This window comes from Bombina bombina, chromosome 5 (assembly GCF_027579735.1).
Source record: "Bombina bombina isolate aBomBom1 chromosome 5, aBomBom1.pri, whole genome shotgun sequence".
Lineage (NCBI taxonomy): Eukaryota > Metazoa > Chordata > Amphibia > Anura > Bombinatoridae > Bombina > Bombina bombina.
In genome coordinates, this window is record NC_069503.1 from 806,881,869 (window position 1) to 806,909,866 (window position 27,998).

General features: G+C 40.7%; 1 protein-coding gene across 2 annotated transcripts in view; it reads right to left on the reverse strand.

The window, feature by feature from the left end:
* Positions 1–27,998, reverse strand: part of GNAL (G protein subunit alpha L) — a 927,952-nt gene that overhangs the window by 503,510 nt on the left and 396,444 nt on the right. Inside the window, exon 1 of one of the 2 annotated variants that reach the window (XM_053714909.1) lies at positions 1–266. This exon is cut by the window's left edge and continues 613 nt beyond it. The exons of the other annotated variant lie outside the window; for it this stretch is intronic. The gene's annotated coding sequence lies outside the window, so the exon portion shown is untranslated. Of the gene's footprint in view, positions 267–27,998 lie in introns of those variants that run through there. 2 annotated transcript variants of the gene reach the window in all.

Here is a 27,998-nt window from a genome sequence, read left to right on the forward strand (position 1 = left end):
CCCCTCATACACAATCCTTATATTTCTCTGCAAATTTCTGTCTATTTTTGTCTTTCCAACTCAGCACTGCCTCTTTCTGCAAGACTAGGTAATAAACCCAATGGAAAACCACTCCCATTGACCATGCATATATATATACACATGCAGTGCTTCTAGCAGCCAGCCAGCCTTCCCAGCTCTCCTCCCCTCTACAGTGAAGACAGGATCCACCCCCTCAGACAAGGATGCACCCACTGTATATGCCTGCGTGCTGAGCCTGGCATCGGCAGAGAGAGAGGACAGTGCATGCTGGGCTTCCCTAGTCTTCCTCCAGAGCTAGTGGAGGGGCGTGCTGTTTGCTACTGCCTCCTCCCCTGCAGTAACCCTTGCTGCCTCGGTCCTATGAACAGTGCGTCTCTGCAGGGCTACACTATACCAATGGATTTGTACTTTTAATCTCACCTACACCCGCCATCTGCTGTCCATTTTGAAGAATTACAACTTCTAGTTTAATATTTTTTTCTACAGTGACTTGTTAAAGGGACAGTATACTGTAACTTCTTTTTTTTTTTTTTAAAATGTGTTTACAATTACTTTTTTTTTTTACCAACTGCAGAGTATAAAATGTATTAGAATTTTCTTTTTAAGGCTTATTTGTGTATATTAAATAGACAATTTTGTGTCTTGAAGCCACAACCTAATAAAATGGGTTGAGCTTGTAGGTATAATCAGATATCATTACTTTATCGCATTGTGTACATATAAATGTTTTTTTATCTTATATCTGTCTGTAAACCAATCACCAATACTTAGAGAGAACAATGGAAAATTAACATTTTATTACCTTATCACTAAAACAACTATTTCAAATACCAATATAATGGTAAAGGAAATACTTGTAAACAATTTAATACACCCCAGCAGTTAAAGTGGTACTTTGGGATATATATATATATATATATATATATATATATATATATATATATATATATATATATATATATATATATATATATATATATATATATAGTGAGTAGCTGATCAGCCAAGCAAATAGGACCTGGGCCGAACTACCAGCAAGTAAGGGGGCCCACAAATGGCATCTCCACAGATCCTGGTGCATTCCTTAAGCTGGAGTTTTCCATTGCCCTATCAGTAACTAAGCAAGTAAGTGTGGGTTTAGTGGGGGCCCTGGCGGGGGTCTGTCGCTGTGAGGGCCATGGAGTGTGGGGTCTGGCCCTGGAGGTTGGGTACCCTTTCTCTGGACCTTAATGTTGAGGGGCCTGTTGGGGGCAGGTCAGGGAAGCTACCATGTTCATTTGCATAAAATGTAATAGATTTTGGTCAGTGTGAGACAGTCTTCCTGGGGCCTTGATTGGTCTCAGTCTGCCCCTGGTGTGCAGTGGGGTAAGAGTGTGCAGTGGGGGCATGACAGGTCGGGGCCCACCAGCAGGGCTATCATGGCCCGGTACTGGGCCACGGCGCGGCTGTTGACAAACCAGGGGATAGACTGTTCCTTTAAAGGGACATGAAAGTCCAAATTAAACTTTTATGATTCAGAAAGAGCATGCCATTTTCAATGTACTTCTATTATCAAATATACTTTGTTCTGTTAGTATCCTTTGTTAAAAATCTTACCTGGGGGGCTCAGGGACAGCAATGCATTACTGAGAGCTAGCTGGTAATAAGTGGCTACACATGTATGCCTCTAGTCATGCTTAGCTAGCTGACAGTACTACATTGCTACTCTGAAGCTGGCTTTATATATTTAGCTATTTTTAGGGGTTAAATAAAGTTATATGTAAGCAATAGCGCAACAATAAACAGCTCTCAAATGTTTTTTTCACTTTTATCTCTACACTCTAGAAGTTGTAACATTAAAAAAAACCAGACTCAAAATGTTTCTTTTGTGATTCAGATCATGCAGTTTTAAACAACTTTCCAATTTACATCTATTATAACATTTCCCTAGTTTTCTTGGTATCCTTTGTTTAAAAGCATACCTAGGCTCAGGAGCAGCAATGCACTACTGGGGGTTAACTGCTGATTGGTGGTTGCACATATATGCCTCTTGTCATTGGCTCACCTGATGGGTTCAGCTAGCTTCCAGTAGTGCTGCTCTTTCAACAAAGGATACCAAGAGAATGAAGCAAATTTGATAGAAGTAAAATGGAAAGTTGTTTAAAAACATAATTTATGCTTACCTGATAAATTTATTTCTCTTGTAGTGTATCCAGTCCACGGATCATCCATTACTTGTGGGATATTCTCCTTCCCAACAGGAAGTTGCAAGAGGATCACCCACAGCAGAGCTGCTATATAGCTCCTCCCCTCACTGCCATATCCAGTCATTCGACCGAAACAAGCCGAGAAAGGAGAAACCATAGGGTGCAGTGGTGACTGTAGTTTAATTAAAATTTAGACCTGCCTGAAAAGGACAGGGCAGGCCGTGGACTGGATACACTACAAGAGAAATAAATTTATCAGGTAAGCATAAATTATGTTTTCTCTTGTTAAGTGTATCCAGTCCACGGATCATCCATTACTTGTGGCATACCAATACCAAAGCTAAAGTACACGGATGATGGGAGGGACAAGGCAGGAACTTAAACGGAAGGAACCACTGCCTGTAGAACCTTTCTCCCAAAAACAGCCTCCGAAGAAGCAAAAGTATCAAATTTGTAAAATTTGGAAAAAGTATGAAGCGAAGACCAAGTTGCAGCCTTGCAAATCTGTTCAACAGAGGCCTCATTTTTAAAGGCCCAGGTGGAAGCCACAGCTCTAGTAGAATGAGCTGTAATCCTTTCAGGAGGCTGCTGTCCAGCAGTCTCATAGGCTAAACGGATTATACTCTGAAGCCAAAAAGAAAGAGGTTGCCGAGGCCTTTTGACCTCTCCTCTGTCCAGAGTAAACAACAAACAGGTTAGATGTTTGGTGAAAATCTTTAGTAGCCTGTAAGTAAAACTTCAAGGCACGGACTACGTCTAGATTATGCAAAAGACGTTCCTTCTTTGAAGAAGGATTAGGACATAATGATGGAACAACAATCTCTTGATTGATATTCTTGTTAGAAACCACCTTAGGTAAAAACACAGGTTTTGTACGCAGAACAACTTTATCTGAATGAAAGATCAGATAAGGAGAATCACAATGTAAGGCAGATAACTCCGAGACTCTTCGAGCCGAGGAAATAGCCATCAGAAAAATAACTTTCCATGAAAGAAGTTTGATATCAATAGAATGAAGGGGTTCAAACGGAACCCCTTGAAGAACTTTAAGAACCAAGTTTAAGCTCCATGGAGGAGCAACAGGTTTAAACACAGGCTTAATTCTAACTAAAGCCTGACAAAATGCCTGAACTTCTGGAACTTCTGCCAGACGCTTGTGTAAAAGAATAGACAGAGCAGAAATCTGTCCCTTTAAATAACTAGCTGATAATCCTTTGTCCAAACCCTCTTGGAGGAAGGACAATATCCTAGGAATCCTAACCCTACTCCATGAGTAATTTTTGGATTCACACCAATGAAGATATTTACGCCATATCTTGTGGTAAATTTTCCTGGTGACAGGCTTTCGTGCCTGTATTAAGGTATCAATTACCGACTCGGAGAAGCCACGCTTTGATAGGATCAAGCGTTCAATCTCCATGCAGTCAGTCTCAGAGAAAGTAGATTTGGATGATTGAAAGGACCTTGTATTAGAAGGTCTTGTCTCAGAGGCAGAGTCCATGGTGGAAAGGATGACATGTCCACTAGGTCTGCATACCAGGTCCTGCGTGGCCACGCAGGCGCTATCAATATCACCGATGCTCTCTCCTGTTTGATTTTTACTGTTTAAGGTGAAATCAATACATTTAGTACACATTCTCCTATGGGGCTCCACCATGGCTTTTGGCTTTTAAACATAATGAACAAGTATCCTCTGTTTCAGACATGTTTGTACAGACCAGCAATGAGACTAGCAAGCTTGGAAAACACTTTAAAGCAAGTTAACAAGCAATATAAAAAACATTACTGTGCCTTTAAGAGAAACAAATTTTGACAAAATTTGAAATAACAGTGAAAAAAGGCAGTTACACTAACGAAATTTTTACAGTGTATGTAACAAGTCAGCAGAGCATTGCACCCACTTGCAAATGGATGATTAACCCCTTAATACCAAAAACGGAATAATAAATGACAAAAACGTTTTTAAAACACAGTCACAACAACTGCCACAGTCTACTGTGGTTGTTACCCTCCTCAAACACGACTTTTGAAGCCTTTTGAGCCCTTCAGAGATGTCCTGTATCATGCAGAAGGAAGCTGAGTGTCTCAGTCTGTAATTCTAGCTGCGCAGAAAAGCGCTAAAATAGGCCCCTCCCACTCATATTACAACAGTGGAAAGCCTCAGGAAACTGTTTCTAGGCAAAAATCAAGCCAGCCATGTGTAAAAAAACTAGGCCCCAATAAGTTTTGTCACCAAACATATATTAAAACGATTAACATGCCAGCAAACATTTTATATTCCACTTTTATAAGAGTATGTATCTCTGTTAATAAGCCTGATACCAGTCGCTATCACTGCATTTAAGGCTTAAAGGGACAGTCAACACCAGAATTGTTGTTGTTTTAAAAGATAGATAATCCCTTTATTACCCATTCCCCAGTTTTGCATAACCAACACAGTTATAATAATACACTTTTTACTTCTGTGATTAACTTGTGTCTAAGCATCTTCTGACAGCCCCATGATCACATGACATTTTATTTATTATCTATTGACTTTCATTTTAGCTAATTAGTGCAGTGTCTGCCACAATCCACGGGCGTGCTCACAATGTTATCTATAGGGTTTACCTGAACTAGCTCTCCCCTGCTGTGAAAATCAAATACAAAAGCATGTGATTAGAGGCGGCCTTCAAGGGCTTAGAAATTATCATATGAGCCTTCCTAGGTCTAGCTTTCAATTAAGAATACCAAAAGAACAAAGCAAAATTGGTGATAAAAGTAAATTGGAAAGTTGTTTAAAATTACACGCCCTATTTGAAACATGACAGTTTTTTTTGGACTTGACTGTCCCTTTAACTTACATTAATCCGGTATCAGCAGCATTTTTCTAGCAAATTCCATCCCTAGAAATATGTTAACTGCACATACCTTATTGCAGGAAAACCTGCACGCCATTCCCCCTCTGAAGTTACCTCACTCTTCAGAATATGTGAGAACGGCAGTGGATCTTAGTTACTTCTGCTAAGATCATAGAAATCACAGGCAGATTCTTCTTCTAATGCTGCCTGAGATGAAACAGTACACTCCGGTACCATTTAAAATAAAAAACTTTTGATTGAAGTTAAAAAACTAACTATAATACACCACTCTACTCTTACTACGTCCATCTTTGTTGAGAGTTGCAAGAGAATGACTGGATATGGCAGTGAGGGGAGGAGCTATATAGCAGCTCTGCTGTGGGTTATCCTCTTGCAACTTCCTGTTGGGAAGGAGAATATCCCACAAGTAATGGATGATCCGTGGACTGGATACACTTAACAAGAGAAATTATATACTCTCTCTTAACCCCTTAATTGCTGAGCCATTTCCACCCCTGTGTGGAGTTTTTCAGTGATAAACCCACACATATTATATATTGGGTTTTTTTTTTTAGGAGACCCAGCAGATTCAAACTATACCATTGTTTTAGGTATATATTGTGACAGGTGATAATTCTGAAACAATCTGTGTGAACAAATGCATACGGTTTATCAAAATTGTAATACATATAGTATGTGGGTTTTTTCTTTCTAAATCCTATAGTCAAAAAAGAAGCGGTTATTCTCATATAAAGTAGGGCCTTTGGCTAGGGCCATGAGCCTCTACTCAAATAAATGCACATCTATTCAGGCCAGGTAATAACTATTACCAAAGTGTTACCTGGCTATTAAAACATATAGGGGCTTTATTTAACAAATTGGATTTTGGCCTTTAAAATAAGACATGTGGATCTCTAGGGCTTTTTGATCACGTTACTGGCACATACCAACTCATTACATAAACAGTTGGAAAGGGCAGGCAATTACCTTTCCAACGGTGTGTCTTCGGGGCTAGTACATGTTAAGAGAGCTGAAATCGAGGGGGGTTATAAACTGTTAATCTGTTAGACCTGGAAGTGATGTCATTATGCCCAAACATGGTAACGTTACATCACAGGATTCCCCCGGCTGAGGTCTAACTCAATGCCACGTTATAGACCGCCTAAGACTGTAGGGGGTGCGCGATCAGCTCTGAAAACGGTTCCCCAAGGAGCTGAGTTAGCCCTGCACATTGCATAGTTAATATTGTGTACAGTTCACATAAAATAGAAGAATTGCAGGTGAATTGTATGCAGCATTAACTATGCACTGTACAGGGCTAACTCAGCTGTTCTTACAGAGAGGGTTTGGCCATAGTTAACAAAAGGTTTCAAATCACCTGCAATTCATCTCTTTGTAAATAGAGCCCTAAAGTCTCTTCATTAGATACAGTAATCTAAAAACGGCACTGCTTTTATATATCTAGTTAGCTCCACTGATATTCTATTTTTTTTAATTTAAAGTGATGGTAAATTCACAAAGATGAGATTACTTTTTATAAATTATATTATTACATAAACTGTAGATTGATGCCAAATAATTGTCCAATTTGGATTATGTCTATTAAAATCGTATTTTTCTAATCCTGTCTGTTACCTGCACTCTGGCCGCCTCACTGTGAAAATTTCACTACTGTTAATTTAACTGGCGTATGGTTCATCCAACAGGGGATTCATCATATACCCTATGTAAAATGGAATCCGCACGCTCCCTTGCTTGTAATTCGAAGCTGCATCAAGCGTAAGTTTCACTGCACAAGTGCAGTCTTAGCTACGAACCTAACGCAGCTTGGAGTAAACAGTGAATGTCAACGGAAAGGAAGATTCACTGTTTACTCTAAGCTGCATTAGGATAGTAGCGAAGACTGCACTTGCGCAGTGGAACTACTGCTCGATGCAGCGTTTAATTACAAGCACGGGAGTGTTCGGATACTATTTTGGTGCATCCCCTAATGGATGAACCATACGCCAGTCAAATTAACAGTAGTGAAATTTTGACGGTGAGGCGATCTGAGCACAGGTAACGGAACAGGATTAAAAAATAAGATTTTAATAGAAATAATGCATATTGAACAATTATTTTGGCATCAATATATATGTAATAAAAATAAAAATGTATATAAAGTAATCTCATCCATGTGAATTTTCCTATCACTTTAAAGTATATTAACCTTTTGCGTGCAAGACATTTCACATAGCAAGTATTTTTTGAAAGTAACTTTAATTTGCAGAAATACCATAATATGGGAAAATGCCACCATATGAAATAAATATATGGACACAAATACTAATTGCAATGTATGCTTTTGCACCTCCTTAAACTCACTCATGGTAGCAAACATTAAAATAAATACATTAATAAAATAGTTGAACAACAAATCATCCTATACAGAATTTCACAAGATATAAACTATCATTACACACCCAGTTCTCCCATTTATTTTGCTTAGTAAAATCTATGAGCCCTAATAACACAACAAAATGAGGGTAGCATTTGCAGTAAGGTCATTTTAATTATCATGATAATCACTAGACTGTAATACTGACATGACATTTCTTATTTGAATGATGGCACCTTACTCATTCAAATGAGGGGTTTTAGGATATTTTCATTGTGAGGGGTACTAAAAAATGAGAGACCAATCAATTGAAAGACAAATATTGCTGCTTCCAAATAAGGGGTCACAAGAATGTCTGTATTATGGAGAGGCAACCTAAGGGATATCCCACCCTTGATGTTCTTCCATACACCTATGATTATGTCAGGTGATCATTGTTGCCATGGAGATTATCTGATAACCATCCTGGCATGCGACTCCCTCAGTTGAAAGAGGGGCCTCTCCTTTTTTTAAAAGATGGGTTATTTGCCTCTTTGCAGTGCATATTTTGGGTGACAAGAACCCTTTAATGCCCAAAACAAAGTAAAAAAGCACCTAGTAGACCGCTGATTTCTATGACAAGCTATATATGCTATGCTGTATTTAGGGGTTGGGGCTCCTTTGGAACCACTACCCAACATATGGTACAGTAAATATATTAGATAGAAATCAAATACTAATGACAGAGACCCACAATGGAAAAAGAGTGCTCCCCTCTTTTTTAGAATGGGGTCTCATACCACTTGAGTTTTATGAGGGGGAAAAACATAATTTATGCTTACCTGATAAATTTATTTCTCTTGTAGTGTAGTCAGTCCACGGGTCATCCATTACTTATGGAATATATCTCTTCCTAACAGGAAGCTGCAAGAGGATCACCCAAGCAGAGCTGCTATATAGCTCCTCCCTCACATGTCATATTCAGTCATTCGACCAAAACCAGACGAGAAAGGAGAAACCATAGGGTGCAGTGGTGCCGTGGACTGACTACACTACAAGAGAAATAAATTTATCAGGTAAGCATAAATTATGTTTTCTCTTGTTAAGTGTAGTCAGTCCACGGGTCATCCATTACTTATGGAATACCAATACCAAAGCTAAAGTACACGGATGAAGGGAGGGACAAGGCAGGAACCTTAAACAGAAGGAACCACTGCCTGAAGCACCTTTCTCCCAAAAATAGCCTCCGAAGAAGCAAAAGTGTCAAATTTGTAAAATTTTGAAAAAGTGTGAAGTGAAGACCAAGTTGCAGCCTTGCAAATCTGTTCAACAGAGGCCTCATTTTTAAAGGCCCAGGTGGAAGCCACAGCTCTAGTAGAATGAGCTGTAATCCTTTCAGGAGGCTGCTGTCCAGCAGTCTCATAGGCTAAACGTATTATGCTACGAAGCCAACAAGAGAGAGAGGTAGCCGAAGCCTTTTGACCTCTTCTCTGTCCAGAGTAAACGACAAACAGGGAAGAAGTTTGACGAAAATCTTTAGTTGCCTGCAAATAGAACTTCAGGGCACGGACTACGTCCAGATTATGCAAAAGTCGTTCCTTCTTTGAAGAAGGGTTAGGACACAGTGATGGAACAACAATCTCTTGATTGATATTCCTGTTAATAACTACCTTAGGTAAGAACCCAGGTTTAGTACGCAGAACTACCTTGTGTCTGAATGAAAAATCAGATAAGGAGAATCACAATGTAAGGCAGATAACTCAGAGACTCTTCGAGCCGAGGAAATAGCCATCAAAAACAGAACCTTCCAGGATAACAGCTTGATATCAATGGAATGAAGGGGTTCAAATGGAACGCCTTGAAGAACGTTAAGAACTAAGTTTAAGCTCCACGGCGGAGCAACAGTCTTAAACACAGGCTTAATCCTAGCTAAAGCCTGACAAAAAGCCTGAACGTCTGGAACTTCTGCCAGACGTTTGTGTAGAAGAATAGACAGAGCAGAAATCCCTTTAACGAACTAGCAGATAAGCCCTTTTCTAAACCCTCTTGTAGAAAAGACAATATCCTAGGAATCCTAACCATACTCCATGAGTAACTCTTGGATTCGCACCAATATAAATATTTACGCCATATCTTATGGTAAATTCTTCTGGTAACAGGCTTTCTAGCCTGTATTAAGGTATCAATAACAGACTCCGAGAAGCCACGCTTTGATAGAATCAAGTGTTCAATCTCCATGCAGTCAGCCTCAGAGAAATTAGATTTGGATGGTTGAAAGGACCCTGAATTAGAAGGTCCTGTCTCAGAGGCAGAGACCACGGTGGGCAGGACGACATGTCCACTAGGTCTGCATACCAGGTCCTGTGTGTCCACGCAGGCGCTATCAGAATCACCGAAGCTCTCTCCTGTTTGATCTTGGCAATCAAACGAGGAAGCATCGGAAATGGTGGAAACACATAAGCCATGTTGAAGACCCAAGGGGCTGTCAGAGCATCTATCAGCACCGCTCCCGGGTCCCTGGACCTGGATCCGTAACAAGGAAGCTTGGCGTTCTGGCGAGACGCCATGAGATCCAGATCTGGTTTGCCCCAACGATGAATCAGTTGAGCAAAGACCTCCGGATGAAGTTTCCACTCCCCCGGATGAAAAGTCTGGCGATTTAGAAAATCCGCCTCCCAGTTCTCCACGCCTGGGATGTAAATCGCTGACAGGTGGCAAGAGTGAGACTCTGCCCAGCGAATTATCTTTGAGACTTCCAACATCGCTAGGGAACTTCTGGTTCCCCCTTGATGGTTGATGTAAGCCACAGTCGTGATGTTGTCCGACTGAAATCTGATGAACCTCAGAGTTGCTAACTGAGGCCAAGCTAGGAGAGCATTTAATATTGCTCTTAATTCCAGAATATTTATTGGGAGGAGTTTCTCCTCCTGAGTCCATAGTCCCTGAGCCTTCAGGGAGTTCCAGACTGCGCCCCAGCCTAGAAGGCTGGCGTCTGTTGTTACAATCGTCCAATCTGGCCTGCGAAAGGTCATCCCCTTGGACAGATGTGGCCGAGAAAGCCACCATAGAAGAGAATCTCTGGTCTCTTGATCCAGATTTAGCAGGGGGGACAAATCTGAGTAATCCCCATTCCACTGACTTAGCATGCACAATTGCAGCGGTCTGAGATGCAGGCGCGCAAATGGTACTATGTCCATTGCCGCTACCATTAAGCCGATTACTTCCATGCACTGAGCTACTGACGGGTGTGGAATGGAATGAAGGAAATGCCAAGCATTTAGAAGTTTTGATAACCTGGCCTCCGTCAGGTAAATTTTCATCTCTACAGAATCTATAAGAGTCCCTAGAAAGGGAACCCTTGTAAGTGGTAATAGAGAACTCTTTTCCACGTTCACCTTCCACCCATGCGACCTCAGAAATGCCAGAACTATCTCTGTATGAGACTTGGCAGTTTGAAAACTTGACGCTTGTATCAGAATGTCGTCTAGGTACGGAGTCACCGCTATGCCTCGCGGTCTTAGTACCGCCAGAAGTGAGCCCAGAACTTTTGTAAAGATTCTTGGAGCCGTAGCTAATCCGAAGGGAAGAGCTACAAACTGGTAATGCCTGTCTAGGAAAGCAAATCTTAGGTACCGATAATGATCCTTGTGAATCGGTATGTGAAGGTAGGCATCCTTTAAGTCCACTGTGGTCATGTACTGACCCTCTTGGATCATGGGAAGGATGGTTCGAATAGTTTCCATTTTGAATGATGGAACTCTTTGGAATTTGTTTAGGATTTTTAAGTCCAAGATTGGTCTGAAGGTTCCCTCTTTCTTGGGAACCACAAATAGTTTTGAATAGAATCCTTGCCCGTGTTCCGTCCGCGGAACTGGGTGGATCACCCCCATTAGTAAGAGGTCTTGTACACAGCGAAGAAACGCCTCTTTCTTTATTTGGTTTGCTGATAACCTTGAAAGATGAAATCTCCCTCGTGGAGGAGAAGTTTTGAAGTCCAGGAGATATCCCTGAGATATGATCTCCAACGCCCAGGGATCCTGGACATCTCTTGCCCAAGCCTGGGCGAAGAGAGAAAGTCTGCCCCCCACTAGATCCGTTTCCGGATAGGGGGCCCTCTCTTCATGCTGTCTTAGGGGCAGCAGCAGGTTTCTTGGCCTGCTTGCCCTTGTTCCAGGACTGGTTAACTTTCCAGCCCGGTCTGTAACGAGCAACAGCTCCTTCCCGTTTTGGAGCGGAGGAAGTTGATGCTGCTCCTGCCTTGAAGTTACGAAAGGCACGAAAATTAGACTGTTTGGCCTTTGATTTGGCCCTGTCCTGAGGTAGAGCATGGCCCTTACCTCACGTAATGTCAGCTATAATTTCTTTCAAGCCGGGCCCGAATAAGGTCTGCCCTTTGAAAGGAATATTAAGCAATTTAGATTTAGAAGTCACGTCAGCTGACCAGGATTTAAGCCATAGCGCTCTGCGCGCTTGGATGGCGAATCCGGAGTTCTTAGCCGTAAGTTTGGTTAAATGTACGACGGCATCAGAAACAAATGCGTTAGCTAGTTTAAGTGCTTTAAGCTTGTTCATAATTTCATCCAATGGAGCTGTGCGAATGGCCTCTTCCAGAGACTCAAACCAGAATGCCGCCGCAGCAGTGACAGGCGCAATGCATGCAAGGGGCTGTAAGATAAAACCTTGTTGAACAAACATTTTCTTAAGGTAACCCTCTAATTTCTTATCCATTGGATCTGAAAAGGCACAACTATCCTCCACCGGGATAGTGGTACGCTTAGCTAAAGTAGAAACTGCTCCCTCCACCTTAGGGACCGTCTGCCATAAGTCTCGTGTGGTGGCGTCTATAGGAAACATTTTCCTAAATATGGGAGGAGGGGAAAAAGGCACACCAGGTCTATCCCACTCCTTGCTAATAATCTCTGTAAGCCTTTTAGGTATAGGAAACACGTCAGTACACACCGGTACCGCATAGTATCTATCCAACCTACATAATTTTTCTGGAATTGCAACCGTGTTACAATCATTCAGAACCGCTAATACCTCCCCTAGCAATATGCGGAGGTTCTCAAGCTTAAATTTAAAATTAGAAATCTCTGAATCCAGTCTCCCTGGATCAGATCCCTCACCCACAGAATGAAGCTCTCCGTCTTCATGTTCTGCAAACTGTGACGCAGTATCTGACATGGCTCTCACCTCATCCGCGCGCTCTGTCCTTAACCCAGAGCTATCGCGCTTGCCTCTTAATTCTGGCAATTTAGATAATACTTCTGTCATAACAGTAGCCATGTCTTGCAAAGTGATTTGTAAGGGCCTGCCTGATGTACTTGGCGCCACAAAATCACGCACCTCCTGAGCGGGAGGCGAAGGTACTGACACGTGAGGAGAGTTAGTCGGCATAACTTCCCCCTCGTTGTCTGGTGATAATTTCTTTACATGTAAAAATTGACTTTTATTTAAAGTAACATCAATGCAATTAGTACACAAATTTCTATTGGGCTCCACATTGGCCTTTAAACATAGTGAACAAAGAGATTCATCTGAGTCAGACATGTTTAAACAGACTAGCAATGAGACTAGCAAGCTTGGAAATACTTTTCTAAATAAATTTACAAGCAATATAAAAAACGCTACTGTGCCTTTAAGAAGCACAAAAAGCTGTCACAGTTGAAATAACAATGAACCAAAATAGTTATAGCAACCAATTTTTCACAGTAAATGTATTAAGTTAGCAAAGGATTGCACCCACCAGCAAATGGATGATTAACCCCTTAATACCCAAAAACGGATAACAATTTAATAATTAACGTTTTTATCACAGTCAAAACCCACTGTCAAAGGTCTGCTGTGACTGATTACCTCCCTCAAAATGAATTTTGAAGACCCCTGAGCTCTCTAGAGACGATCTGGATCATGGAGGATGAAGTAGACAGATTGTGACTGAATTTTTACTGCGCAAAAAAGCGCTAAAATAGGCCCCTCCCACTCATATTACAACAGTGGGGAAGCTCAGATAACTGTTTCTATGCAGAAAACAAAGATGGCCATGTGGTAAAAATCATGCCCCAATAAGTTTTATCACCAAGTACCTCACAAAAAACGATTAACATGCCATTAAACGTTTTAAACATACATTTGAAAAGTTATGTATTATTATTAATAAGCCTGCTACCAGTCGCTTTTACTGCAGTTAAGGCTCATACATTATTTCAGTATTAACAGTATTTTCAGAGTCAATTCCATTCCTTAGAAAAATACATTCAGTGTACACACACTCCTCAGCCTAATACCAGTCGCTACCACTGCATTTAAGGCTGAACTTACGTTACATTGGTATCAGCAGTATTTTCTCAGTCAATTCCATTCCTCAGAAAAATAATTTACTGCACATACCTCATTTGCAGGGGGCCCTGCATGCTATTCCCCTTTTCTTAAGTTACCTCACTCCTCAGATGAGAACAGCCAGTGGATCTTAGTTACGTCTGCTAAGATCATAGAAAACGCAGGCAGATTCTTCTTCTAATGCTGCCTGAGAACAAACAGCACACTCCGGTGCCATTTAAAATAACAAACTTTTGATTGAAGAAATAAACTAAGTTAAAAAACACCACAGACCTCTCACAGCGACCTATCTTTAGTTAGGCTGCAAGAGAATGACTGAATATGACATGTGAGGGGAGGAGCTATATAGCAGCTCTGCTTGGGTGATCCTCTTGCAGCTTCCTGTTAGGAAGAGATATATTCCATAAGTTATGGATGACCCGTGGACTGACTACACTTAACAAGAGAAATAGGTGCTCCAAAATGTATTAAGAAATAAAGCTTGTATGAAGCTATATATTTGCTGTAAAGTAAAAGCTTCATTATTATTTCCCTTTAGTATATCACACAGCATGCAGCGCTACCTCTGGGTTACTGCCGTACTGTCCCCAACTAGCACCATACTGCCCGAGAGATCATTTTGTTAATAAGATAATTGTCAAATTGGGCACACACTCTATAAAAGGTTAGCCATCCTGATCTATATACTGATACACAAATGTATTTGCCACACTAACTGTGTACAAATGCACTCTACATTTCATTTCTCAATATGCAATATATAGTACAGGTAGAAAACCCTTTATCCAAACTGCTTGGGACTGGAAAAGGTTTGGATTTCAGAATAGTTTGGATATTGGAATACTTTAAAATGGGACAGTAGGGAGAGGGGATGGGACCAAGTGTAAAAACATCTTATGTCATTAAGGCAATATTTACATGTCATAATACAGCTTATACATGGGACTAAAGGTCATTTTATACCATTTTAAATACTTTTGTGACTTACAGGCAGAGAAAATAGTCATTTCTGATAATTTTATTAATTTTTTTTATTATTAAACAGTTTGGATTTTAGAATAAGTTTGGATTTTGGAATTCTGGAGTTTGTACCTGTATTGTAATTATCCTGAACATATTTAAACTACAATGCACGGATTATAGCCAAATATGTTTCTGAACGGAGGACAAAGGCTTGAAACACCCCAATATTTGTCCAGAAGAGTCATGATTGTCCATAGCAGAAGGAAACAAAATAAATAATGTTCTGCACAGAAAAAAATACCAGCTGGGTAACATTATGAAGTAGCCGGGTGGGGGGAAGTGTAATTCTTTGTAGTATTACAAACATTTTTCCAATAATTGTTTTGCATATGTTACCTGAAAATGAACTTAAATTTAAAGTGAATGTAAATTTTCTGATAGTTTGTATTCACTGCTAATTCAGAACCACTTCTTTAGTTAAACCGCCATATTTTTTTTTTGTAAATATTTTTATTTATGTAATATTTTATATTATCACTTAGCTCCGTTTCTGCGAGCCGCTCCTCCCATCCTCTACTTCCTTCTTGTCTAGTCCCTGGCGTAAAGAGCGGTCCCGCACACTATAAGCGTGGAGTACTTAATTTGCGCATGCGTGTCTACGCGCGTCCCCGTGGAGTGCTCAATTTGCGCATGCGTGTCTACATCGTTAGTAGATATGCGCATGCGTTACTGAATGAAGAGGGTATTATTTCTGAAAATTAGTGAGTGTCTGTGTAGCGCATGCGTGCCGTGGATGCGCTTTGGATCCGAATAGTTCTGGGAGTCAAAAAGGCATGCGCAGAAGCATCGCGTGACGTTACAGTAAAGGGGCTGAACGCCACGGGGTGCAACTGCGGATTAGAAAACTGAAATGTCAATCACTTGTGAATTGAGGGATAAAATGGCGGGCGGAGGAATCACGGCTTATAATATTTGGTAAATAGATTGATTTTGTGAATTAGGATGCAATATAAAAAAAAATCATGAATTAAAGTCCTATTTATTTTAGTAGATGCATAATATGACGAAGGGTGATAGTCTTCACTTTACATGCACTTTAAGCCGGGTGGTCAGTAAAATCAGCTGTGTGGTGCACCCATTAAAAAAAGATTTACACTGTAAATAAAAATAATACTTTTGGTTGCAATGTTTTGAATTATTTTATTCATTCATTAATTTATGGGAAACTAAACATTACCTCTAATGTCCTTTTATGTAAATAACTCGCTATATTTATTACAGGTGTGTTCATAGCTCATTCATAGAAACCCTGGGTTGGTTACTTTCTTAAAGGGGTGATAAATGTAAAAAAAACTACAATGCATTTGAAGAATTGAGATGCAATTGTAGAAGAGAATTTTAGAAAACTATAAAAAAAAGAATCAAAGTCTTTTCCCTTTATTTTCTTCTTTGATGGTTAAAGGAACATGATACACAAAATATAGAGCAGGGGTTTTCAAACCTGTACTCAGGCCTCCCTAACAGGCCAGATTTTCAGGATGTCTCAACTGGAGCGCAGGTGGATTAATTAGCTGATTAGAAAACATAATTTATGCTTACCTGATAAATTTATTTCTCTTGTAGTGTGTTCAGTCCACGGGTCATCCATTACTTATGGGATATATTCTCCTCCCCAACAGGAAGTTGCAAGAGGATCACCCAAGCAGAGCTGCTATATAGCTCCTCCCCTCACATGTCATATCCAGTCATTCGACCGAAACAAGACGAGAAAGGAAAAACTATAGGGTGCAGTGGTGACTGGAGTTTTAATTAAAATTTAGAACTGCCTCAAAAAGACAGGGCGGGCCGTGGACTGAACACACTACAAGAGAAATAAATTTATCAGGTAAGCATAAATTATGTTTTCTCTTGTTAAGTGTGTTCAGTCCACGGGTCATCCATTACTTATGGGATACCAATACCAAAGCTAAAGTACACGGATGATGGGAGGGACAAGGCAGGAACATTAAACAGAAGGAACCACTGCATGTAGAACCTTTCTCCCAAAACCAGCCTCCGAAGAAGCAAAAGTGTCAAATTTGTAACATTTTGAAAAGGTATGAAGTGAAGACCAAGTTGCAGCCTTGCAAATCTGTTCAACAGAGGCCTCATTCTTAAAGGCCCAGGTGGAAACCACAGCTCTAGTGGAATGAGCTGTAATTCTTTCAGGAGGCTGCTGTCCAGCAGTCTCATAGGCTAAACGTATTATGCTACGAAGCCAAAAAGAGAGAGAGGTGGCCGAAGCCTTTTGACCTCTCCTCTGACCAGAATAAACGACAAACAGAGAAGAAGTTTGCCGAAAATCTTTAGTTGCCTGTAAGTAGAACTTCAGGGCACGGACTACGTCCAGATTATGCAAAAGACGTTCCTTCTTTGAAGAAGGATTAGGACATAATGAAGGAACAACAATCTCTTGATTGATATTCCTGTTAGAAACAACCTTAGGTAAAAAATCCAGGTTTAGTACGCAGAACTACCTTGTCTGAATGAAAAATCAGATAAGGAGAATCGCAATGTAAGGCAGATAACTCAGAGACTCTTCGAGCCGTGGAAATAGCCATCAAAAACAGAACTTTCCAAGATAAAAGCTTAATATCAATGGAATGAAGGGGTTCAAACGGAACACCCTGAAGAACTTTAAGAACCAAGTTTAAGCTCCACGGAGGAGCAACAGTTTTAAACACAGGCTTAATCCTAGCCAAAGCCTGACAAAAAGCCTGAACGTCTGGATTCTCTGCCAGACGTTTGTGTAAAAGAATAGACAGAGCAGAAATCTGTCCCTTTAACGAACTAGCGGATAAACCCTTTTCTAAACCTTCTTGTAGAAAAGCCAATATCCTAGGAATCCTAACCTTACTCCATGAGTAACTCTTGGATTCACACCAATATAAATATTTACGCCATATCTTATGGTAAATTTTTCTGGTAACAGGTTTCCGAGCCTGTATTAACGTATCAATAACCGACTCCGAAAAGTCACGCTTTGATAGAATCAAGCGTTCAATCTCCATGCAGTCAGCCTCAGAGAAATTAGGCTTGGATGATTGAAAGGACCCTGAATTAGAAGGTCCTGCCTCAGAGGCAGAGACCATGGTGGACAGGACGACATGTCCACTAGGTCTGCATACCAGGTCCTGCGTGGCCACGCAGGTGCTATCAGAATCACTGATGCTCTCTCCTGTTTGATCCTGGCAATCAGTCGAGGTAGCAACGGAAATGGTGTTAACACATAAGCCATGTTGAAAACCCAAGGGGCTGCTAGTGCATCTACCAGCACCGCTCCCGGGTCCCTGCACCTGGATCCGTAACAAGGAAGCTTGGCGTTCTGGCGAGATGCCATGAGATCCAGCTCCGGTTCGCCCCAACGAAGGATCAGTTGAGCAAACACCTCCGGGTGAAGTTCCCACTCCCCCGGATGAAAGGTCTGGCGACTTAGAAAGTCCGCCTCCCAGTTCTCCACGCCTGGGATGTAGATCGCTGACAGGTGACAAGAGTGCGACTCTGCCCAGCGAATTATCTTCGAGACTTCCAACATCGCTAGGGAACTCCTGGTTCCCCCTTGATTATTGATGTAAGCCACAGTCGTGATGTTGTCCGACTGAAATCTTATGAACCTCAGTGTTGCTAACTGAGGCCAAGCTAGAAGAGCATTGAATATTGCTCTTAATTCCAGAATGTTTATTGGGAGGAGTTTCTCCTCCTGAGTCCACGATCCCTGAGCCTTCAGGGAGTTCCAGACTGCACCCCAGCCTAGTAGGCTGGCATCTGTTGTTACAATCGTCCAATCTGGTCTGCGAAAAGTCATTCCTTTGGACAGATGAACCCGCGACAACCACCAGAGAAGAGAATCTCTGGCCTCCTGGTCCAGATTTAGTAAAGGGGACAGATCTGAGTAATCCCCATTCCACTGACTTAGCATGCATAGTTGCAGCGGTCTGAGATGTAGGCGCGCAAATGGCACTATGTCCATTGCCGCGACCATTAAGCCGATTACTTCCATGCACTGAGCTACTGATGGGCTTGGAATGGAATGAAGGACATGGCAAGCATTTAGGATTTTTGATAACCTGGACTCCGTCAGGTAAATCTTCATCTCTACAGAATCTATAAGAGTCCCTAGAAAGGGAACCCTTGTGAGTGGGAACAGAGAACTCTTTTCCATGTTCACTTTCCACCCATGCGACCTTAGAAATGCTAGAACTATCTCTGTATGAGACTTTGCATTTTGAAAAGTTGACGCTTGTATCAGGATGTCGTCTAGGTACGGAGCCACCGCTATGCCTCACGGTCTTAGTACCGCCAGAAGCGAGCCCAGAACCTTTGTAAAAATTCTCGGGGCCGTAGCCAACCCGAAGGGAAGAGCTACAAACTGGTAATGCCTGTCTAGAAAGGCAAACCTTAGGTACCGATAATGATCCTTGTGAATCGGTATGTGAAGGTAGGCATCCTTTAAGTCCACTGTGGTCATATACTGACCCTCTTGGATCATGGGTAGGATGGTTCGAATAGTTTCCATTTTGAACGATGGAACCCTTAGGAATTTGTTTAAGATCTTCAGGTCCAAGATTGGCCTGAAGGTTCCCTCTTTTTTGGGAACCACAAACAGATTTGAGTAAAAACCTTGCCCTTGTTCCGTCCGTGGAACTGGGTGGATCACTCCCATTACTAAGAGGTCTTGTACACATCGTAGAAATGCCTCTTTCTTTATTAGGTTTGTTGATAACCTTGACAGATGAAATCTCCCTTGTGGAGGAGAAGTTTTGAAGTCCAGAAGGTATCCCTGAGATATGATCTCCAACGCCCAGGGATCCTGGACATCTCTTGCCCAGGCCTGGGCGAAGAGAGAAAGTCTGCCCCCCACTAGATCCGTTTCCGGATAGGGGGCCCTTTCTTCATGCTGTCTTAGGGGCAGAAGTAGGTTTTCTGGCCTGCTTGCCCTTGTTCCAGGACTGGTTGCCTTTCCAACCCTGTCTGTAACGAGTAGCAGTCCCTTCCTGTTTTGGAGCGGAGGAAGTTGATGCTGCTCCTGCCTTGAAATTACGAAAGGCACGAAAATTAGACTGTTTGGCCTTTGATTTGGCCCTGTCCTGAGGAAGGGTGTGACCCTTACCTCCAGTAATGTCAGCAATAATTTCTTTCAAGCCGGGCCCGAATAAGGTTTGCCCTTTAAAAGGAATATTAAGCAATTTAGATTTAGAAGTTACATCTGCTGACCAGGATTTAAGCCATAGCGCTCTGCGCGCCTGGATGGCGAATCCGGAGTTCTTAGCCGTTAGTTTGGTTAAATGCACAACGGCATCCGAAATAAATGCATTAGCTAGCTTAAGGGCTTTAAGCTTGTTCATAATCTCATCCAATGGTGCTGTGCGAATAGCCTCTTCCAGAGACTCAAACCAGAATGCCGCTGCAGCAGTGACGGGCGCAATGCATGCAAGGGGCTGTAATATAAAACCTTGTTGAACAAACATTTTCTTAAGGTAACCTTCTAATTTTTTATCCATTGGATCTGAGAAAGCACAACTATCCTCCACCGGGATAGTGGTACGCTTGGCTAAAGTAGAAACTGCTCCCTCCACCTTAGGGACCTTCTGCCATAAGTCTCGTGTGGTGGCGTCTATTGGGAACATTTTTCTAAATATCGGAGGAGGGGAAAAGGGCACACCGGGTCTATCCCACTCCTTGCTAATAATCTCTGTAAGCCTTTTAGGTATAGGAAAAACGTCAGTACACACCGGTACTGCATAGTATTTATCCAGCCTACATAATTTCTCTGGGATTGCAACCGTGTCGCAATAGTTCAGAGCCGCTAACACCTCCCCTAGTAATACACGGAGGTTCTCAAGCTTAAATTTAAAATTTGATATTTCTGAATCCGGTCTCCCCGGATCAGATCCGTCACCCATAGAATGAAGCTCTCCGTCCTCATGTTCTGCAAATTGTGACGCAGTATCGGACATGGCTCTCGTGTCATCGGCGCGCTCTGTCCTAAACCCAGAGCTATCGCGCTTGCCTCTTAACTCAGGCAAATTAGATAATACTTCTTTCATAACATTAGCCATATCATGCAAAGTGATTTGTAAGGGCCTTGATGTACTTGGCGCCACAATCTCACGCACCTCCTAAGCGGGAGGCGAAGTTACTGACACGTGAGGAGAGTTAGGCGGCATAACTTCCCCCTCGTTGTCTGGTGATAATTTCTTTACCGGTAAAGACTGACTTTTATTTAAAGTAACATCAATACAATTGGTACACATATTTCTATTGGGCTCCACATTGGCTTTTAAACATAATGAACAAGTAGATTCATCTGTATCAGACATGTTTAAACAGACTAGCAATGAAAGCTAGCAAGCTTGGAAAAAATCTGTCAATAAATTTACAAGCAATTGAAAAAACGCTGCAGCGCTTTTAAAAACACAAAAAACTGTCACAGTTGAAATAACAATGAACTAATTCAGTTATAGCCAACAATTTTAACAGTAATTGTATGAATTTAGCAGAGGATTGCACCCACTAGCAAACGGATGATTAACCCCTCAATACCCAAAAACGGATAATCAATTTAAGATTTAACGCTTTTATCACAGTCAAACACACTGTCACAGGTCTGCTGTGACTGATTACCTCCCTCAAAAATGAATTTTGAAGACCCCTGAGCTCTCTGTAGACGTCCTGGATCAAGGAGGAAGACTGTGCAAGAATTTTAACTGCGCAACAAGGCGCTAAAAAAGGCCCCTCCCACTCATATTACAACAGTGGGAGACCTGTTACAACGGTTTCTATGCAGAAATACACGTTAGCCATATAGAAAAAAAATCATGCTCAAAAAGATTTATCACCAAAGTACCTCACAAAACGAATAACATGCCAGTAAACGTTTTAAAAACAACTTTCCAGTGTTATGCAAAGTTATCACTAAGCCTGCTACCAGTCGCTTCTACTGCAGTTAAGGCTCATACATTTATTTCAGTATTAACAGTATTTTCTCAGTCAAATTCTAGTCCCTAGAAAATAACTCAACTGCGCATACATTTATCAGCCTGATACCAGTCGCTACTACTGCATTAAAGGCTGTACTTACATCATATGGGTAACAGCAGTGTTTTCTTAGTCAATTCCATTCCTAGAAAATATTACTGCACATACCTCATTTGCGGGGGACCCCGCATGCTATTCCCTATTCTGAAGTTACCCCACTCCTCAGAATGTGCGAGAACAGCCAGTGGATCTTAGTTACATCTGCTAAGATCATAGAAAAACGCAGGCAGATTCTTCTTCTAAATACTGCCTGAGAGAAAAAAACAGCACACTCCGGTGCCATTTTAAAATAACAAACTTTTGATTGAAGAATAATTAGGTAAAAAAACTCCTATCTCCTCTCGCGACCTCCTTCTTTGTTGAGACTTGCAAGAGAATGACTGGATATGACATGTGAGGGGAGGAGCTATATAGCAGCTCTGCTTGGGTGATCCTCTTGCAACTTCCTGTTGGGGAGGAGAATATATCCCATAAGTAATGGATGACCCGTGGACTGAACACACTTAACAAGAGAAAACATGGTTTATTAATCTGCTCTCACCCATGGTAATCCTGAAAATCTGTCCTGTTAGGGAGGCCTGATGAGAGGTTTGAAAACCCCTGAGATAGTGTGTACACTTTTAAACAACTTTGGCATTTTCTTCTATTATCAAATTAGCTTAATTCTCTTGTTATCCTTTGTTGAAGAAGCAGAAACACACTAGTGAGAGCAAGCTGGAAACATTAGTCAAGCCAATGATAAGAGGATTATATGTGCAGCCACCAATCAGCAGCTAGCTCCCAGTAGTACATTGTTGACGCTCAGGCTACCAATGCATTATTTTTAACAAAGGATATCAAGAAAACAAAGCAAATTAGATAACATAAGTAATCTTTTGTCATTCTTTGAGACTGCGGTACAGCATCTGATTGGCTCTACTACTCACTTGCCGTTTAAAAAATAAAATAAAAAAATAAACTTCATAGCTGGAGGCAGATATGCCGCTAAGCTATGAAGTAGAGCTGCAACAACTAATCGGCATAATCGATTATGAAAATAGTTGTCAACAAATCTCATAATCGATTAGTTGGTTTGCAATTAGTTGGTCTACTTTACTCAAATGAGCTCCTGCACATGGTATTGTGTTTTATGGTTATGCCCTTAGCCTAAAGGACGTCTACAGACATTTTACTTTTCACTTTTTCAGGACAGTATATACGTTTACAACTACTCCTGGCTTATGTGCAACCCAGCTATAATAGTCATCGTTTGGATTGTTTATATTAAATCAGGTGATTTGGAACTATGCTTTGCATGATACAGTGCTGAGCTTGTTATTTACACCTTGCCCCTAGATTGATGGGAGTTATTTAAATTGATGTGCACTATTATCTGTTTGCACAATTATTAGCTGATTGCTTGCTATTGCTCATTATATGTACTGTATAAATAAACGTGTAAGGCTTTGTCCTGTTATTGATATATAGGTTTTAGCGCTTTTGGTTTGTTATTGTTTTTTTTATATTTTTAATCAATTGTGATATGTACCAGATTCAACCTTTATAAGTAAATATCTGTTATTTTTTAGAGCGGACTAGATATTTTCCCTTAACCTTATAGCTAGTTATTTACCATTGCATATAGATATTCAAGATATTTTTTATGTACCTTGCCAAGGTAGAAGTACTACCTCTTTTCAAACAGTTATAAACTGTGCTCTGCTGGTTAAAAATTGTTTTAATGTAACGTTTTAGTCTGAAGTTTATATTTGTAACACTCAGTATGTGGATTCTATTTAAAATATAGGAAACTATTATTGATTCTTTTTTTATCCGATTAGTCGAAAAAATAATCGGCCGATTAATCGATTATGAAAACAATCGTTAGTTGCAGCCCTACTATGAAGAAATAAACTTAGTAGCAAAAGGTAATGCTTTGATATTTAAAAGCTTTCTAACATTGTCTAGGCTTTTATTGTCTAAATATCTAGGAAATTCTACGGGATACATACAATAAATTAGCCAAAATAATTGCAACATACTTTATTAAACTTGAAATCTCATGTAGCAGGTATTGCCGCAGTCACACACTTTTCCATAATTTGTTGGGGGTCTTTTTGATTTTTATTTCATTTTGTCTGAACTTTAAAGCAACATGAAACCCAAAAGTTTTCCTTCATGATTCAGAAAGATAATACAATTTTAAACAACTTTCCAATTTACTTCTATTATCTAATTTGCTTAGTTCTTTTGGTAACCTTTGTTGAAAAGCATACATGGGTAGGCTCAGGAGCAGGGAGCTAGCTGCTGATTGGTTGCTGAAGATATATGCCTCTTGCCATTGGCTTACCAATGTATTCAGCTGGCTCCAAGTAGTGCATTGCTGCTCCTTCAACAAAGGATACCAACAGAATGATGCACAATTGATAATATAAGTTGGAAAGTTGTTTAAATATTTATGCTCTATCTGAATCATGAAAGAATATTTTTGGATTTCATGTCCCTTTAGGTCAGTAATTTAAACACATTAACTGGTTGTTACAGATCAGTATTTAAAGGACTATTTAAATCAGATAGTTAAAGGGACACTGAACACAATTTTTTTCTTTTGTGATTCAGATAGAGCATGCAATTTTAAACAACTTTCTAATTTACTCCTATTATCAATTATTTTTCATTCTCTTGGTATCTTTATTTGAAAAGCAAGAATATAAGTTTAGATGCCGGCCCATTTTTGGTGAACAACCTGGGTTGTTCTTGCTGATTGGTGGATAAATTCATCCACCAATAAAAAAGTGCTGTCCAGAGTGCTGAACCAAAAAAAAAAAAAAAAAAAAAAAAAAAAAAAAAAAAAAAAAAAAGCTTAGATGCATTCTTTTTCAAATAAAGATAGCAAGAGAATGAAGAAAATGTTATAATAGGAGTCAAGAAGAAAGTTGCTTAAAATTGCATGCTCTATCTGAATCACGAAAGAAAAAAATTTGGGTTAACGTTTCCTAATTCAGATAGACAGTGCAGTTTGGTAGAAAGAAAAAAAATGTACAAATGTACTCTAAAATAAACTTTGTACATTAGAAGTAGTAGAACATTAGAATTTAGTTTTCATTTATTTTTTTATATTGCACTCACTATCTGAATCATGGACATTTAATTGGCCATTTAAAGGGACAGTCAAGTATAAATTAAACTTTCATTATTCAGATAGGACTTTTAATTTTAATCAACTTTCCAATTTACTTTTATCATCAAATTTGCTTTTTTCTCTTGGTATTCTTAGTTTAAACTAAACATAGGTAGGCTCATATGCTAATTTCTAAGCCTTTGAGGGCTGCCTCTTATCACATGCTTTTTAAATCTCTTTTCAACACAAAGAGACAGAAAGTACACGTGGGCCATATAGATAACACTGTGTTCAGGCACAGAAAGTTATTTAAGATCTAGCAGAATACAATGCTAACTTTAAGACAATAGATAATAAACAGTCACAGTCATGTGATCAGGGGGCTGGAAGAAGGTTCCTAGATACAAGGTAATCACAAAGGTAAAAAGTACATTAATATAACTGTGTTGGTTATGCAAAACTGGGGAATGAGTAATAAAGGGATTATCTATCTTTTAAAACAATAACAATTCTATGGTTGACTGTCCCTTTAAAGCAGATGTCTCTAACCTGATTTAAAAGGACCTGCTTCAAAATGAAAATAACTACTTTGAAATAAATCTATCTAAAAACAATAGACCTACACTCAGAAATTAAACTCAGTTTCAGATAAGAATCGGTAGAAGAGTAAGGTGTTAGGCTGTGGGAGGCACATAAAAAGGTCTGTATTGTGTTCCCTATGCCTTAGGTTGCACAGCAATGGTATAAAGGCCACATACTAAAAAACATAATTTATGCTTACCTGATAAATTCATTTCTTCTGTTGTGTGATCAGTCCACGGGTCATCATTACTTCTGGGATATTATCTGCTCCCCTACAGGAAGTGCAAGAGGATTCACCCAGCAGAGTTGCTATATAGCTCCTCCCCTCTACGTCACCTCCAGTCATTCGACCAAAGACCAACGAGAAAGGAGAAGCCAAGGGTGTAGTGGTGACTGAATTATAATTTAAAAATATGTACCTGCCTTAAAAAACAGGGCGGGCCGTGGACTGATCACACAACAGAAGAAATGAATTTATCAGGTAAGCATAAATTATGTTTTCTTCTGTTATGTGTGATCAGTCCACGGGTCATCATTACTTCTGGGATACCAATACCAAAGCAAAAGTACACGGATGACGGGAGGGATAGGCAGGCTCATTATACAGAAGGAACCACTGCCTGAAGAACCTTTCTCCCAAAAATAGCCTCCGAAGAAGCAAAAGTGTCAAATTTGTAAAATTTGGAAAAAGTATGAAGCGAAGACCAAGTTGCAGCCTTGCAAATCTGTTCAACAGAGGCCTCATTCTTAAAGGCCCAAGTGGAAGCCACAGCTCTAGTGGAATGAGCTGTAATTCTTTCAGGAGGCTGCTGTCCAGCAGTCTCATAGGCTAAACGTATTATGCTACGAAGCCAAAAAGATAGAGAGGTAGCAGAAGCTTTTTGACCTCTCCTCTGTCCAGAATAAACGACAAACAGGGAAGAAGTTTGGCGAAAATCTTTAGTTGCCTGCAAGTAGAACTTGAGGGCACGAACTACATCCAGATTGTGTAGAAGACGTTCCTTCTTTGAAGACGGATTTGGACACAAGGATGGAACAACAATCTCTTGATTGATATTCCTGTTAGAGACAACCTTAGGTAAGAACCCAGGTTTAGTACGCAGAACTACCTTGTCTGAGTGAAAGATCAGATAAGGAGAATCACAATGTAAGGCTGATAACTCAGAGACTCTTCGAGCCGAGGAAATAGCCATTAAAAACAGAACTTTCCAAGATAACAATTTTATATCAATGGAATGAAGGGGTTCAAACGGAACACCCTGTAAAACGTTAAGAACTAAGTTTAAACTCCATGGCGGAGCAACAGTTTTAAACACAGGCTTGATCCTAGCTAAAGCCTGACAAAAGGCCTGGATGTCTGAATTTTCTGACAGACGCCTGTGTAACAAGATGGACAGAGCTGAGATCTGTCCCTTTAATGAGCTAGCCGATAAACCCTTTTCTAAACCTTCTTGTAGAAAAGACAATATCCTAGGAATCCTAACCTTACTCCAGGAGTAATCTTTGGATTCACACCAGTATAGGTATTTACGCCATATTTTATGGTAAATCTTTCTGGTAACAGGCTTCCTAGCCTGTATCAGGGTATCAATAACCGACTCAGAAAAACCACGTTTTGATAAAATCAAGCGTTCAATTTCCAAGCAGTCAGCTTCAGAGAAGTTAGACTTTGATGTTTGAATGGACCCTGAATCAGAAGGTCCTGTCTTAGAGGTAGAGACCAAGGCGGACAGGATGACATGTCCACTAGATCTGCATACCAAGTCCTGCGCGGCCATGCAGGCGCTATTAGAATCACTGATGCTCTCTCCTGTTTGATTTTGGCAATCAATCGAGGAAGCAGCGGGAAGGGTGGAAACACATAAGCCATCCTGAAGTTCCAAGGTGCTGTCAAAGCATCTATCAGAACCGCTCCCGGATCCCTGGATCTGGATCCGTAGCGAGGAAGTTTGGCGTTCTGGCGAGACGCCATGAGATCTATCTCTGGTTTGCCCCAACGTCGAAGTATTTGGGCAAAGACCTCCGGATGAAGTTCCCACTCCCCCGGATGAAGAGTCTGGCGACTCAAGAAATCCGCCTCCCAGTTCTCCACTCCCGGGATGTGGATTGCTGACAGATGGCAAGAGTGAGACTCTGCCCAGCGAATTATCTTTGATACTTCTATCATTGCTAGGGAGCTTCTTGTCCCTCCCTGATGGTTGATGTAAGCTACAGTCGTGATGTTGTCCGACTGAAACCTGATGAACCCCCGAGTCTTTAACTGGGGCCAAGCTAGAAGGGCATTGAGAACTGCTCTCAATTCCAGAATGTTTATTGGCAGGAGACTTTCCTCCTGACTCCATTGTCCCTGAGCCTTCAGAGAATTCCAGACAGCGCCCCAACCTAGAAGGCTGGCGTCTGTTGTTACAATTGTCCAGTCCGGCCTGCTGAACGGCATCCCCCTGGACAGATGTGGCCGAGAAAGCCACCATAGAAGAGAGTTTCTGGTCTCTTGATCCAGATTCAGAGTGGGGGACAAATCTGAGTAATCCCCA